The sequence below is a fragment of the Macrosteles quadrilineatus genome, unplaced genomic scaffold, assembly GCF_028750875.1.
Source record: "Macrosteles quadrilineatus isolate MER2022 unplaced genomic scaffold, UCM_ALF_1.0 Scaffold_1__1_contigs__length_201487025, whole genome shotgun sequence".
In the NCBI taxonomy this organism is placed as follows: Eukaryota; Metazoa; Arthropoda; class Insecta; order Hemiptera; family Cicadellidae; genus Macrosteles; species Macrosteles quadrilineatus.
In genome coordinates, this window is record NW_026542594.1 from 122,001,717 (window position 1) to 122,016,658 (window position 14,942).

Consider the following 14,942-nt stretch of genomic DNA (forward strand, 5'->3'; position numbering starts at 1 on the left):
TTTTCGATCGTAGCTTGCTTAGTAAGGACAGCGTGGACGGCGGCCAGATGGTCCCAATCCCAACACATGTAGTCTTATGGAAGAACAACCGAACAGCGCTGAGGTTGCCATGACGTCATTCCAATGCTTTAGTATAGGAGCTTTGGGGCAGAGTCCAAAGCTGTGACAAGCTACTGATATGATGGGTAGAACGGTAGAACTGATGTAGGCGCACCTGTCTGTCATAACTCAAACCATCTAATTTCTAAAACTAGAAAACAACTGAGCTAACCTCAAAATGTTATTTTGGTTTGGTGTTGTTGTTTAGCAATTCATGAATAGTGATGTAGGAGTGTACTGTTCGTGCGTGTATTTAAGTAAGATACTAACTGTATACTTTATTAAATTGATTTCACATCCAGTTTAGTTAACGGTGCACCCTGCATTTCTGGTTGATTAATATTATTGAAGTACAATAGGTTTTTAGGTTACCGGTACAAGTTTAAATGCAATTAGTTTTTGTAAGCTGTTTTACTTATTTGGCTTTCTATTCCTTATTACCTTAGATATTTAGTGGAATACTAGCAGAATACCCGTCCTTCATACGGGGTTGGCATATAAGTTTAAATTGCTTATTGCAGTTATACTCAAGTTTTGCGTTTGCAATGGGAGAGGACAAAGTTTGATAAAATTTGCTTCTTTAAATTGACGGTATACTATGGTACTACACATCTACCATAGCCATAATGTTCAACCTCTTCACCTAAACAATAAAGAAAAATAAAGTATTACAGTACTTACAAATTTAAAAAATCACAAATTATTCATGACATTAAAAACATAAACATAACTGTAAACAATCCTACTTTGACAGTTCTCATTGCATATCACAGTTGTTTGTTGCTGCTTAGTTCAAATTAGCTGTTTACATAAATGCAAAAAAAATATAGTGCTGCACCCTGTTGGTAAATCTTATAACTTTTTAATGCTTTTGTAATCAATTATAATCAATAATCAATCGTTGAGATGGGGACGCCACCTAGGTGCGTATTTTAACCCAAATATGAGTGAAGGATGAGTGTAGAATGGTAGGACGCGTTGCAGAAAGTCAACAGTCCCGGAAGGTCAAATAATTTATACCTGTGCCGCTAGGTCAAAAACTACAATGTTTGCAGTGTCTGTAGATCAAAAATCCCAGTAAGTCAAATAGTACAGTCCGAGCTAAAAACGTGGTCTATGTTAAAGCAATTGACTTATTGGGAATTTGACCTAATGCAACAGCAGTTTTAATATAACGAAATAAGATAAAATATAAGTTCAGTTTCGCTGAGTCAACAGTGCCAGAAGGTCAAAAGTATAGTCTGTTAAAAACAACGATAGTCCTCTCGACGCATGACTTCAATAACTTCGTGTTTTGGTGTACTTAAAGTTGTGCTAAAATTTTGAAAATTGGCACAGAGCTTCTTGGTTAGTCCTACTCGATGTCTCTTTTGTTGGAACTTTAAACTATTTACCGATCTAATTAATAAAAATTTATATGTATGGTGAAATAGTTTTAAATCGTGATTTCTAACATGAAAAAGTTAGCATGCGAGATTTTTTTTGTTTTTGGGTTAGACAGGTTTTGTCTGTGGCAAAGTTGTGGCCAAAAGTGTGATGCGTAAAATATATTTTTTTGAATTTTTTACAATCAGTGGTTCAATAGATAACTTGGGTTGAAGAGGACGGCAAATTTAGCATTTCGCAACGCATGGAAAGAACTGCAACGTACGATGCGACTGTTGAGTGGACTTTTAATTTACAGTTCTAAGAACAAGAAAAGGATGAATATACAGATCACCAGTACATTCATATTATTTATAAAACATCTTTCTGTATTACCAGCTTACATTTTTCACTCATAAGAATACATCATAAACAGGGTGTTAAAAATAAGCGGGGAGATGCTTTACCTAGTAATTCCGGGTCAAAATAAACAGAAAATCAAGGATAACATTTTTTCCGAAATCGTTTCGTTAACCAGATATCCACCATTTTGTATTTTTTACATACAAATATTTATCTTTGCACTTTTCCAACCGTGGTTTATGAAACTTGGTATGTATGTTAAGGTAGGAGAGACCCATGTTATAAAAAAAGATTCATCTCGATTCACCCTAAAATTTCAAAATTTAACACTTAAATACAATATAATACACAAGATGAAAATATAATATACTTTACTACACCACAATATTTACGTATCACCATAAATCTTTAACAAAATAAAACGTTAAAATTTTTAAAATCCAAAGTAAATCAATATAATCTTTCTTTTTTTGAAAAAAGGCGATGGTAAAATAACGACAGGCGAGTTTCGATCTGGGTGTTTCAGGTTTGAATCTAGGAGGATTTAACATTAATTAGGTAACATTAATGTTTAATCCTCCTAGGTTTGAACTGATTGAGAGGAATACATGAAACCGAAGGGGGGAGGTAGCAACAAGTGCACTAGTATTTACAAGTGTCCAATTACAATTTGATGGATTTAACCAAAACCTTTTCTATTTCACTTATTTTTAGCTGTTAAATTTCAAACGATACGTTTTAGCGACATCATTAACGTTATTATCATCATCATCGTTTGAGTTTGGGTTTGCGGCAATGTATTTTTATGAATAAAACCTTTAATTTTATACCAAACTTGACCTCTGCTGCTATTAATTGACTGTATGCACTATTAATTAACAGCTGTGTCTAAGGATTATGTCGGCCTTAGTCACAAACAGGACAACAAGATCGCTCCACTCATCCCACACTCATCTCCATTCATACTTGGCTTAAAATGCATACATTTGTATGGTCGCCATTTCAAAGCAACATGGCTACATTATCAATGACAAACGTGGAAAACCTTATACGAGTGTGAGTAAGTCCGAAAACAGAGTAAGTCCGAAAACAACTCTAAAAAACAATAAGCAATAAATTGCAAGAACCGTAGCTTATATCATTGGGTATACACGTATGTACTGACGTGTATACTCAATGCTTATATCGAACGAATGTACATCGTGAGAATTTCCATTAGTTGTTCCATTTAGTTGTGTGTCCATTAGTTTAGTATAATATTTTAGTTGACTCTTATAAAGTCAGCGGAAATTGTGACTGTTATTACCCTTGAAATAATGTTTGTGTAGTACTTTGCAATCCTACCATTTTTTAGAGTGGTGACTACTGTATCTTTTTGGTTTGCTTGTAAAACAGGATCAACTTAGATTCTCCATCGACTTAAACAATACGATACTCTCAAATTGTTCATTGCAATAATAACAAAATATCACACAGTTTGATGAATATTTGTGTGTAAACCACATACCCAGTACACCTGTATTCAATCTATTTTACCTTTTATTTTTCCAAGACTTTATAGAAAATCACGCATTACGTGATCAGTGAAAAAAGGCTGTATCCCATGTGTTTTATAGGCAAAGAAGACAAGGGCGGTCCTAGACATATATTTTGGGGGGTCACCGGGGGCCTGGGGGGTATGGAATACCCCCAAAAAAGGAGGGGGTCCTGGGGTTTTCCCCGGGAAAAACATATAAATAAATAAATATAGGCTATACAGGGTGATAAACTCAAGGAGGCCACCATTGGGATATCAGAAACGGTAAGAATTAGAGAAAACTTAAAATGGAGGACATTCCTTTATTTTTTGTGGCAGTTAAAAATATGATTTAAGTTTTTTCCGAAATGGCGGCCAAATTTGAAATTTCTTATGGAACACCCTATATTTGATCATGTTTTCGGATAGAATAGGCAATTTAAAAACTTTTTTAGCCTTGACATTTTTTCGATAAACCCACTCGTTCAGGAGTTACAGCCTATGGAAAAATGACTTCCGGTGTACATTTTACATCATGTAGCTCCTAAACAAGTAAGTTTATAGCAAAAATGCGAAGAGTAAAAAAGTCTTACAATTGCATCCACATTCCCCATAAAATTCATTAAAAATATGAATTATATTATTTAAAAAATGGCGGCAAACTTGAAAAGTGGAAAACTTATTTTATAGTCTTTAAGGAATGTAGATGCAATTCTAAGAGTAATTTACTTTTTGCAATTTTGCTCTAAACTTACTCGTTTAGGAGCTACATGATGTAAAATGTACAACGGAAGTAATTTTTCCATAGGCTGTACTCCTAAACGAGTGGGTTTATCGAAAAAATGTCAAGGTTAAAAAAGTTTTTAAATTGCATATTCTATCCGAAAACATGATAAAAAAAACTAAAATCATATTTTTAACTGCCACAAAAAATAATGGAATGTCCCCCATTTAAAGTTTTCTCTAATTCTTACCGTTTCCGATTTCCCAATGGTGGCCTCCTTGAGCTGATCACCCTGTATATATGAATTTGAACGGATGGTGTTTTTGGCCTCTAGGGACCTCACAACGAAAAATTAAATCGGTCCCGGGTCCAGGTGTTACCATAAGTACTACGGTAATAGCTTATTCCCTATATGGGAAATTCTCCAAAAACCTAATAGTTATATAGAACAATATTACATTCAACCAGCTGTTAGTTAAAACAAATTATATGGGACTAAAACAAAACGATCATTACAAAGATTCCTTTAAAAAATAATTTGAACATCCTACTATTTTACTATGCATATTTAATTAATCTGCCATCCTCATACCTAAATTGAATGTATCAATGGTCAGCATTACACATAGTATAAATAAGGCAACTCTAAATATGTCTTTAAATTTGTTTCCAAATGCTGAATTTGTGTCACAAATGCTGAATGTTTACAGCTGTTATGTTAAGCAAATTATATTGTACTAAAAGCCAGCTTAGAAGGTTAGCGTCGGCTGCTAGACTTTTTAAAAATTAAAACTTAATTTCTAAAAAACTGGGACCCTTAATTATAATTATGGCTATGACATTCCCTAGTTCTCAAAATTATCTTTCTTTCAACACAAAAATAATGAAAATCCGTCGACTGGTTGATTCAGAATGTGAAAAAACCCCATTTACGTTTTAATAATGTATATGTTAGTTTGGACAGGGTTTCAACCCTTCCGAGGCGTAATACATTTACACAGTTTATATGTAGACTACATTATAACTCATAAAATAGTTCTACAATTAAATGGATCTCCTTTTACAAACGTATATAATAACCAGAAATTTTCAGATCGTCCTTGCGTGTATTTCATGCCACAAATTTTTACGAAAGGCTTTTCATTACATAAACTATACCTATTTACAGTGTTGACCAAACAATTGGCAAGATGCATTAATAGATAAGCTATGCACCAAATATGATAATTTTAGCTCTATTCTAATTATGACAAAACACGAAGTAACTAAAAGCGAGTTTTGTTGGTGTAGAAAGCGTTGCAGGAGGTCTACTTTACACTGAATCGACGTTCACTTTTATTGCTTTTGATCTTCCGGCACTGTTGACTCAGCGAAACTGAACTTGTATTTTACCGTATTTCGTTATATTAAAACTGCTGTTGCATTAGGTCAAATTCCCAATAAGTCAATTGCTTTAACATAGACCACGTTTTTAGCTCGGACTGTATTATTTGACTTACTGGGACTTTTGATCTACAGACACTGCAAACATTGTAGTTTTTGACTTAGCGGCACAGGTATAAATTATTTGATCTTCCGGGACTGTTGACTTCCAGCAACATTCCCGAATGGTATATCATAGAACTAACTTTTTTAGTTGAAACAGCTGACTAAATTCTTTAATTCCCTTTAAATATGAATACTCATAAGGTTAACATGGGGAACTACAGAGCCACTGGGGCGGAGCCCAAAGGGATTTTTGAGATAAGAATATGCCTATATGTTAATCGGGAATGTGAGCTATCATCATGCCAAATTTCAGCCCAATCCATCCAGTGGTTCATGCGTGATTGACCTTCAAACAAACAAACACACAAACTTTCACATTTATAATATTAGTAAGATTATCATTATTTTGTTAATGTTATTTTCAGGACAGACCCATTTGCAGACACTGTTATTAAGTTAAATACAATAGCACAAAAAAAAACAAAAAAAAACAAGGCACCACAAAATAAGAAGTATTATAGCAAATGCCTTCCAAAAAAGGTATAATACATGGGAAGTGTATGAAGAAATACACTGTCTTTCTTCTAACGGAAGCACTAGAAGAGTAGATATTTTATTGATCAATCAAACAAATAAAGGGATGATTCTCGACCCAACAATTTGATTTGAAATAAATCTAAATCAACCTAATGAAGTAAATGAGGAAAAGAAAAAAATTATGAATCTACCTTTGAATATTTCAAGCAAAATTTCAAAAATGGAGGTGATTGGATTGTTTATTGGTTCTAGAGGAACATAATCAAATTTTGTTGTGAACTTTTGGATACAATATGATTTGGACAGATCCTTTTTGAAAATTATTATCCATGAAACATTAAGAGGTTCATTGACTATAATGAGAAATCATTTATATGGCAAACATCAAAATTAATCAGCCTTATAGCTGTTATAATCCTTTTATTCCTATTATTTATTTGTTGTTTATTGTAATGTCTCCTTATCTTGGCATTATTTCAGTGTGTGCTAGATATTAGAGACACATGTTCTCACAAACAGTCAAGGCCTCAACTGGCGACCTGTGTAGATTAAGAGTGTTGATTGCTCTAGATGTGCTATTTCTGGACCTTAGTTGCACGTGAACTCACTATGTTACATGTCTTATTGTTTTGTTAGGCCCCTTTTATGCACAGCAGCAGAGGATTGCCAGGTCTTACTGAAAAAAAGAGAAGAACAGCTGCAAAATTCTCACACCATTATTGACAGGAAACCCTGTATGAACTGAGATGACATACAACTTCTGATGTCGCTTGTATCTTATCGACCAGAATGTTTTGTTTCTATATATCTTATGGTCTGAAATGTTTTAGTCATTGTTCCCATTCTGAAATATTTTCATTAGAGATGGACAGGTCTTGAATTTTTTTTTATTTGCGAGATTTAAAAAATCTTGCTTGATCGAGCGGGATTAACTTTGCCTAGACGAGATAAAAAACCCCCCTTCAGAAAGTCTATGCAATACCCGGAGTACAGGAGCGTGTTGTTGTTGCGTTTCCTTTGCAAAGGCGTTCTTATTTATGTAATTTTAATAATAATAATAATAACACGTCTTTTATTTCAAGCGGTTTTCAGTACCAATACTGTTTTTCAAAACAACTCAAGTCAATACAAAAGAAATATTACCATAACAATAATTGACTTATTAACTAACAATACCTTAACTTATAGTTCAGTCGAAAAGCTTTATAGCCCAAGCAAAATATAAAAAATAGAGGAACAAATCCATGTATTCCCAATTTTTTCAGAAATGTGTTGGGGAAGGTCCCCTAATGAATATATGATAGGTTAGAATAAAATCACCCTGCCGCTTTGGGTGGGGGGATATGGGGGGGCTGGTGGGAGGGGTAAATGCCCCAATTTGCGGTTTTTTGCTCATAACTTGAAAACGGTCTGTCATAGCTTACATTGTTAAATATACAAGTTAAAGCTTATTAAATATGCAACAACTTTGGTGAAATACACTATCAGTGAAAAACGCATAGTTTCAGAGATATCCGCGCTCAAAAAGATATAATGTTCAAAAAAAGATTTTTGCTTCATAATTTTCCTTAAAATCTTACTTTTTCTCCTTCCTTGTTATATTTTCAGAAATATTGACTGAAAGAAAGTTGTAGAGAATTAAATTTACTTCAATAATATATACACATATGTAAATATATATGATGTAGGTCAAAAGTTACAGCGTTTTTAAGATTAAAGAAAATAATCGTGATTTACACAAATAATTGCAGTCTTGTTTTTTTTATTATTGCATGATTTGTATGGTTTCTTATGATTGTTTAGGCTTAACATAAGTATATTTAAGGTATAAATTGGTATAATAAGTAATGTAAACCCCCCAACCCTCTGCCAAAAAAAGGGAGGGCTTCATTTTAAAGGTTTTGACTTTACACTTTATTAAAAGACGATTAATCCATATGTTTGAGCAATCATCTGTTTAAAGACCATATGTAATTATTGTTTACCATTTAAATAGTAATTGACATTGTTTGTTTACATGTTATGTTTACATTTTGTGGTTATTGTTTTATTATGTGTTTCACAAAAAACACAATGCCCGCCACAACGACTATTTAAACTCTCTTTCTTTGCCTTTTTCAATGCCAGAAAAGTAGAGATTATCCTATTTTAGAATGCATGACATTTGTTTAGTTTGTGACGAATTGGCCAGGCGTGGTAGTAGTGGCGTGTGTTGCGTTACCGAAAAGGGGATGAAAACATTGTTAAGCGCCAGCCTCACAAGAAGAGATGGAAAAGACTTTAATTTCAGAAGAAGAAAAACTGGTGTTGTTCATCTGGCCTGCAGAAAAAGGTATACAAAAATTGTTGTAGGTAAGCCACGTTCATATACCTCATGTTCTAATTTGCGTTCTAAATCCCAATTCAATTTCCAAACTAAATGTTTTTTGTGCACAGAAACTATTGATGATGTATTTCATAAGCAGCAGAAAAAATTGAAAGTGGAAAAACGCCGAAAAGTGTTCCATGTAAGAACACTGGGTTTTGATCAAACCATATTAACCCATGCCCATGTTCAAAATGATGAATGGGGGAGATCAGTTTTGGGGTGCATCAGTAGTATCTATGATTTGCATGCTGTTGGTGCTGTGTATCATGAGGACTGTTACAGAAAATTCTTCTTGGTGAAACCACCTACTGAGCAAAAAGCAGGTAGGCCAGATGAAGAGTATGTTTCTAAAGCCATGGAAGAGATATTCCATTACCTAGATGAACATTGTGATGATCAGCATTCTATGGACGAGTTGATGGATCAAATAAGTGGACGGAAGCCAGGAATAAAGTGGGTGAAGGTTAAACTGAAAGAGAAGTATGGTGAAAGGATAATTTTCAGTAAGTTACGTACCCATCAAACAGTTGTTTGCTTCCGTGATGTTGGTGAAACAATTTTGAACACTGCTTGGTACGCCTCTCGATATGATAATGATGAGGAAGAATGTTTAAGAGTCGTTGAAACAGCTGCTGCTATTATCAAGAAACAGATTTAATCTCAAGCCTACGAAACTAAGAGTTACCCTCCAAACGATGATTTTTTAAACGGAGCGGAAGATATGGTGCCTCCTTTACTGTTGGCTTTCATGAATGCTCTTATTCCAAAAAAAAAGAAGAAATGAAGAAGAAATTACCAGGAAGAGCTTGTCGATTGCCCACGCCATTATTACTATCGTTCGTCCACGTTCGTTTCTTTCCCCAGTCCTCATAAGCATTGCAATGTTCTTTCAACAACCAAAAAACGCCAGTTTTGGGTGAAGCCATTTGTCCAATTGTAACTAAAAAGTCTCATAAAGACACTGTCTTGTTTGTAATAGTTCCAAATGGGCATCAATCAATATTAGGAAGAGTATCATGTGAAACCCTAGGGTTCGTAAAACGGATTGCTGGTATAATTGATCAGTCTATAAGTGGATTATATGATGGAATAGGGTGTTTAAAGTCATTTGAGTATGATATTGATCTTGTGGAAAATCCTAGTTTCAAAATACACCCACCCAGGCGAATACCCCATCCAATACGTGACGCAGTGAAAGCAGAACTAGACCAGATGGTAAAAGACAAGATTATTACTCCGGTAAGTGAGCCTACTCCTTGTGTGTCTCCTATGGTCATAGTCCAACAAAGAGACAAAATATGTCTATGTATTGACCCAACTGATCTTAACAAAAATGTAAAGCGTAGACATTACCCATTGGCTACATTAGAGGACATCTCAGCTAGATTGAATGGTTCTACTTTATTCACCATCCTTGACTGTAAAAAAGGATTCTGGCAGATAAAAGTTACGAAGAGAACATCCAAACTAACTTTTTCAACACCTTGGGGGCGCTACTCTTGTTTACGCATGCCCTTTGGTTTGGTATCTGCCCCTGAAGTGTTCCAGTATATTATGTCAGACTTGCTCAAAGGAATTAAGAATGTAGAGTGTTCAATGGATGATATACTCATTCACAGTAACAATGAAAAAGACTTGCAAAAGATCACGAATGAAGTAATGACAAAGCTGAGTGAATCAGGACTTACACTACACACTTAACAAAGAAAAGTGTATATTTGCCAAACCGTTGGTGAAATTTCTTGGTCACATAGTTTCAGACCAAGGGTTACAAGCTGATCCTGACAAAGTAACAGCCATTTCAAGAATGAAGGAACCCACATGTTTGTCTGAGCTTCAGAGATTTTCAGGTTGTATAACATACTTGTCAAAGTTTATACCAGATGTTTTGGTTGATACTCAACCTCTTAGAGTTCTCACTGAGAAAAATGTGGCCTGGTTCTGGGATACGCCACAACGAGAAGCATTTAACAAGTTAAAGCAAAAACTGCAAAGAACTCCCGTGCTTCGTTACTATGACCCCAACTCTTTTGTGACTCTCTCTGTGGATTCAAGCAGTTATGCAGTAGGTGCTGTTATGTTACAATCTGGGCAGCCCGTAGCTTATAATTCCAAAGCATTGACTCAATCACAACAGAACTACAGTCAACTTGAAAAAGAGACATTCGCAAAACTGACTGCTTGCAAAATGTTTCATGAGTATGTATGGGGATGCAAGGAGTTGATAATTGAGTCAGATCATAAGCCTTTAGAGGCTATCTTTAAGAAACCGTTGTCTGATGCTCCTCCCAGAATCCAAAGAATGTGTTTGGAAATCTTACCATATCGACCAAGAGTTGTGTACAAGCGGGGTTGTGAGCTTCATCTGGCTGACACCTTGAGTAGAGATTGCTACAATGACAATCAAGATGATGAACCTCACAGCTTTGATATTCAGTTGATAATTCCTATGTCTTCTGATACAGTTTCTCGAATCAGAACTAGTGTTGGAAAATGCACAGAGCTTTCTAAATTGAAGGAAATAATCTTGAATGGATGGCCCAAAGAAAGAAGCACTGTTGACAAGGAATTGGTAAAATATTTCACTTTCAGAGAAGAACTAAGTTGCTATGATGGCCTTTTGTTTAAAGGAAGCCGATTGATTATACCTGATGAAATGAAACTTGAAGTGTTACAGAATATTCACCGTCCTCACAAATGTGTTCAAAGTTCAATTAATACAGCACGTGACTATGTATATTGGATTAATATGGAAAGAGATATTGAACAATATGTAGCGAGGTGCAATGTATGCAGTAAATATCAACGAGATAAACCTCAAGATGTGATCCTTCAAGAAACAGTACCAGTGAGGCCATGGCAGTTCGTCGGTGCTGATGTTTTTGAATGTGGAGGTTAAGACTTCTTAGTAGTTGCTGATAGTTACTCAGGATATTTTGAGTGTGAAAGTCTAAGGAAAAAAGTAGCATTACTGTTATTACACACCTAAAAAAGTACTTTGCAAAACAAAGCCTTTGAGTCCTTTGCAACTCATGGTATTCCAGATGAACTAAGAACTGACAGAGGACCATGTTTTGCTTCTATAGAATTCACTAAATTCGTATCCGAATGGAAATTTAATCATAGAATTTCAACTCCTCATTTTCCAAGATCCAATGGGCTGGCGGAGAGGTATGTCCAAGAAGGGAAAAACTTAATTGTCAAGTGTCAAGAAGAACAGTCCGATATTTATCTTGCACTTCTTCATCACCGTAACACACCAAGAGGTAACCTAGGTTCCCCAGTTCAGCGGCTGATGAGTAGGAGGTCAAAGACTCTTCTTCCATCTACGACCAACCACCTTATTCCAATGGTCATAAAGAATGTTTCAAAACAGCTAGAAAAAATTAAAAGGCGAGAGAAGCTATACGGTGATATGAGGAAGACAGATCCTGATCAGTTTAAACTCGATGAACCAGTGCTTTTCAGATTTAAACAAAAGTGTTGGCTAAGAGCAAAGATTGTTCAAGTTGGTCCTGAACCACGATCGTACAAAATACAGACTGGTGATGGACGAGAATACCGAAGAAACTCATGGTTCCTAAGAAGAGACAAGTCATTCAGAATCTCCCATGATGTGAATAAAGATCAATCGTCCAGGTCAGAAGAACATAACAATAACTCAGCTCCTGTTATAAGACGAGGGGAAAGGATTAGAAGAAAACCAAATAAATTTGACTTGTGAAGGAGGGATGACAGTAGTAGTTAATATGTAAATAACATATGGTAATTGTTCTACATATGTTTTGTGTTATTGTTTTATATTTAGATTGAGTTTTTGTTAAATTAGAAATAAACAACCTTTCTTGAGTTCAGTACAATTATTTAATAATTAATCTAATGACAGTGGGTACAGTATTTTAACATGGTTACCCTAATGAAAAACTTCATAACAGCACAGCGACGCGGTGATTGGAAGGGGCATCTGTCATGTGCCCAATGTAAACTTGTTTACATTTTATAAAACAATTAGAAAACATGAAAATAACTTATGAAAACAAAACTGTCTTTAAGCAATAATTAAAAACCAGTGTCTCAGCAAAAGCTCTTTTAAACACATATTGAAGTTTTAACCAATGACTTACTAGTCATGTAACATCAATTTTCTTCTACAAAACCTTCAATATGTATTTTGAAACTTTTAAAACTAGGTTTTAAATATGGACCTAGAGTCGTTTCCGCACTTGACCCTCTTATTGGAGGGTTCTCTTGGAATGTATGGTTTTTTTCTTTTTTAGTGTTTTTCTCTTAGAAGGTCTTCCTTTCTTTCTCTGTCAGTCTTCATCACATCCTTTTCCAAATATTACAAATGTTTTCCATAATTCTTTTTCCTTACTCTTCCACTAAACCTTCACCATTACTTCAGACTGGTTGACCTTCTTCAACTTCTGACGATTTCTCAGTTGTAAGTAAAGGTCTTCTCTCTTTTTGGTCTTCCATTCCTTTTCCACCATTTGTTGATAGTGTAACAGACTAGGTGGTCTGTTGCAGTGTTTAGGGGCCATCTTGTCCCCCTGCCTGATCCTCAGTTCTTGCTCCTGCCCTCTCTTTGTATCCTTGGCCTCCTCGAAGTATTCACACGACGTAACATTGAACGCAGGTAGTATCTCGGTGTCCGTTGTGGTTGACGCAACCCTGTAGGAATCGGCCTGATGCAGGCTCCCATTCTCATCTCCCGAGATGGCTGATGACTCCTCGACCATCTCAGTCCGTCGCAGGATCTCTTCTGCATCTCCTTTGATGACCAATGAGTCCTCGACCATCTCTGTCTGTGGCACAATCTCTTCTGCCCCTCCTGTGATGACCAATGAGTCCTCGACCATCTATGTCTGTCGCAGGATCTCTTCTGCACCTCCTCTGATGGCCAATGAGACCTCAACCATCTCTGTCCATCGCAGGATCTCTTCTGCATCTCCTGTGATGGCCAATGAGTCCTCGACCATCTCTGTCTGTGGCACAACCTCTTCTGCCCCTCCTGTGATGACCAATGAGTCCTCGACCATCTATGTCTGTCGCAGGATCTCTTCTGCACCTCCTGTGATGGCCAATGAGACCTCAACCATCTCTGTCCATCGCAGGATCTCTTCTGCATCTCCTGTGATGGCCAATGAGTCCTCGACCATCTCTGTCTGTGGCACAATCTCTTCTGCCCCTCCTGTGATGACCAATGAGTCCTCGACCATCTATGTCTGTCGCAGGATCTCTTCTGCCCCTCCTGTGATGACCAATGAGTCCTCGACCATCTATGTCTGTCGCAGGATCTCTTCTGCACCTCCTGTGATGGCCAATGAGACCTCAACCATCTCTGTCCATCGCAGGATCTCTTCTGCATCTCCTGTGATGGCCAATGAGTCCTCGACCATCTCTGTCTGTGGCACAACCTCTTCTGCATCTCCTGTGATGGCCAATGAGTCCTCGACCATCTCTGTCTGTCGCAGGATCTCTTCTGCACCTCCTGTGATGGCCAATGAGTCCTCAACCATCTCTGTCTGTCGCAGGATCTCTTCTGCACCTTCTGTAATGACCAATGAGTCCTCAATCATCTGTGTCCGTCGCAGGATCTCTCCGGCACCTTCTGTGATTACCTATGAGTACTCGACCATTTCTGTCCTATTCAGGATCTCTTCTGTATCTCCCAAGAAGGCCGATAAGTCCTCAAAAGTCTCTGTCTGACGTAGGATCTCTATACCTCCCGGGATGGCTGATGAGTCCTCGGCTAACTCCAAGATATTTTCCCGGTTGTTGAATTTTATTTAATTGTAAATAGTTTTGATGTCCGATTTGTTTGGTTCATAGGTGTTAGTTTATAATTTTGATTAGTTTTCCGAAATCTTTTTAATAGGAGTGAAGTTACATTTTTGATGTCTGAAAAATGAGTATCCAATAATTGTTTTGATCGACTTTCTAACTGTGCCAAAATCTTTGCTAGTAACATACTCACCGGGTGGTCGTAGCTCTACCGACTGGGTATTTTGTCCTACCTGTGGACGAAACTAGTAGGCTCCGCCTTCCACCCCCTTCTGCTCAACTTCATCCAGACGTTCCCCCAGCATTTCCATTGTCAAATCTTCAACTCCTAATTTTGTAATTTCTTCTCAAAGGTCCTTTCACGGTCGCCAATTGTTCTCGTCACTTAATTGTGATATCACGGACGAAATGAAATTCACAAATGACAAAATATATGATTTAATTCAACACCAAAATGAGCTTGCGTTCTTTACAAATCCAAACAACAAACTAAACTTGTTTACATTTAATAAAACAATTAAAACACATGAAAATAACTTATGAAAACAAAACAGTCTTTAAGCAATAAGTAAAAACCAATCTCTCAGTAAAAGCTCTTTTAAAGATATATTGAAGTTTTAACCCATTCGTGACTGTGTTATTTGTCAAGTATCATGCAGTTAGAACTGAGTAAAAAAAAATGTAAATCTATTTCT

General features: G+C 36.3%; 1 protein-coding gene across 2 annotated transcripts in view; it reads right to left on the minus strand.

Moving 5' to 3' along the window:
- LOC128984083 (spermine oxidase-like) overlaps nucleotides 1-14,942 on the minus strand; it is a 200,981-nt gene that overhangs the window by 89,511 nt on the left and 96,528 nt on the right. The window lies entirely within an intron of this gene.